Source organism: Petromyzon marinus, unplaced genomic scaffold (genome assembly GCF_048934315.1).
Source record: "Petromyzon marinus isolate PM22_M1 ecotype Great Lakes invasive population unplaced genomic scaffold, UKy_Petmar_22M1.pri1.0 PM_G_Scaffold_215, whole genome shotgun sequence".
Taxonomy (NCBI): Eukaryota; Metazoa; Chordata; class Hyperoartia; order Petromyzontiformes; family Petromyzontidae; genus Petromyzon; species Petromyzon marinus.
The window spans coordinates 142501-145000 of NW_027422779.1; positions in this window are offsets into that span (position 1 = coordinate 142501).

Genomic DNA, 2500 nt, shown 5'->3' on the forward strand with positions numbered 1-2500 from the left:
CCCTCCTGAAAGGAGAGAGTCGTTTCTGTAGTATGGGTGGGGGATGGGGCCTCTTGGGTGGGAAGGGGTGGTTCAGGACAGTCCAATTGTCTTTCAAATCTACGGTAGAACTCGTTCAGGTCGTTGGCTAGGCGGGAGTCGTTAGTGGTGTGGGGCGCTCTGGGTTTGTAGTTGGTGATGTGCCTGAGCCCTTTGGCAGACAGAAGCAGCGTCGTTAGTAGAGAACTGGTGTTTTAGTGTCTCTGAGTACAGTCGTTTAGCCTCTCTCACCGCTTTGCTAAACCTGTTCTTCGACTCCTTGAATCTGTCTCTATCCCCACTCCTAAACGCTTCCTCCTTCTCCAACCTCAACCTTTTGAGCTTTGCTGAGAACCAGGGCTTGTTGTTGTTAAAGTTCACCCTGGTACGTGTTGGGATACAGCAGTCCTCACAGAAGCTGATGTACACAGCCTCTGTGAGTTCATCCAGACTATTGGTAGCAGTCGTGAACATATCCCAGTCAGTACAGTCTAAGCACGCCCGCAAATCTTCCACAGCCTCACTGGTCCACTGTTTAGATGTCCTCACAGCAGGTTTACAGAGTTTTAGTTGCTGCCTGTATGCACGAATCAGGTGGACCAAGGGAGTTCTGTGCGAGCCGAACAGCCCCGTGACCCACAAGAGAAACATCCCCGCCAAATTCGAGCGTTTGACGGGGTCTATCCGTGAAAAAATATTCACGTTTTTGAGTGCACATGCATTTCTGCTGCAAATGCCTCTGGAAGTTTCATGCCGTTCGTATGCCAATTGTGGCAACACGAAAATGACCCGTTTTCCCATTCCGAGGGATTTCTGTGCGACCCTAACAGCCCCGTGAGCCACAAGAGACACATCCCCGCCAATTTCTAGCGTTTCACGGGGTCTATCCGTGAAAAATATAGACGTTTTTGAGTGCACATGCATTTCTGCTGCAGATGCCTCTGGAAGTTTCATGCCGTTCGTACGCAATGTGGCAACACGAAAATGACCCCTTTTCCCATTCCGAGGGATTTCTGTGCGACCCTAACTAACAGCGCCCGTGAGCCACAAGAGAGACATCCCCGCCAATTTATAGCGTTTCACGGGGTCTATCCGTGAAAAATATAGACGTTTTTGAGTGCACATGCATTCCTGCTGCAAATGCCTCTGGAAGTTTCATGCCGTTCCTATGCAATGTGGCCACACAAAAATGACCCGTTTTCCCATTCCGAGGCATTTCTGTGCGACCCTAACAGCCCCGTGAGCCACAAGAGAGACATCCCCGCCAACTTCTAGCGTTTGACGGGGTCTATGCGTGAAAAATATTAAAATTTTTGAGTGCACGTGCCTTTCTGCTGCAAATGCCTCTGGAAGTTTCATGGCGTTCCTATGCAATGTGGCAACACGAAAATGACCCCTTTTCCCATTCCGAGGGAGTTCTGTGCCACCCTAACAGCCCCGTGAGCCACAAGAGACACATCCCCGCCAATTTCTAGCGTTTCACGGGGTCTATCCGTGAAACATATAGAAGTTTTTGAGTGCACATGCATTCCTGCTGCAAATGCCTCTGGAAGTTTCATGCGGTTCGTACGCAATGTGGCAACACGAAAATGACCCGTTTTCCCATTCCCAGGGATTTCTGTGCGACCCGAACAGCCCCGTGAGCCACAAGAGACACATCCCCGCCAATTTCTAGCGTTTCACGGGGTCTATCCGTGAAAAATATCAATTTTTTTTTGACTGCACATGCATTTCTGCTGCAAATGCCTCTGGAAGTTGCATGCGGTTCGCATGCAATGTGGCGACACGAAAATGACCCGTTTTCCCATTCCGAGGGATTTCTGTGCCACCCTAACAGCCCCGTGAGCCACAAGAGAGACATCCCCGCCAATTTCTAGCGTATCACGGGGTCTATCCGTGAGAAATATTCACTTTTTTGAGTGCACATGCATTCCTGCTGCAAATGCCTCTGGAAGTTTCATGCGGTTCGTATGCAATGTGGCGACACGAAAATGACCCGTTTTCCCATTCCGAGGGATTTCTGTGCCACCCTAACAGCCCCGTGAGCCACAAGAGAGACATCCCCGCCCACTTCTAGCGTTTCACGGGGTCTCTCCGTGAAAAATATCACATTTTTTGAGTGCACATGCATTCCTGCTGCAAATGCCTCTGGAAGTTTCATGCGGTTCGCATGCAATGTGGCGACACGAAAATGACCCGTTTTTTCCCATTCCGAGGGATTTCTGTGCCACCCTAACAGCCCCGTGAGCCACAAGAGACACATCCCCGCCAATTTCTAGCGTTTCACGGGGTCTATCCGTGAAAAATATTCAATTTTTTGACTGCACATGCATTTCTGCTGCAAATGCCTCTGGAAGTTTCATGCGGTTCGCATGCAATGTGGCGACACGAAAATGACCCGTTTTCCCATTCCGAGGGATTTCTGTGCCACCCTAACAGCCCCGTGAGCCACAAGAGAGACATCGCCGCCAATTTCTAGCGT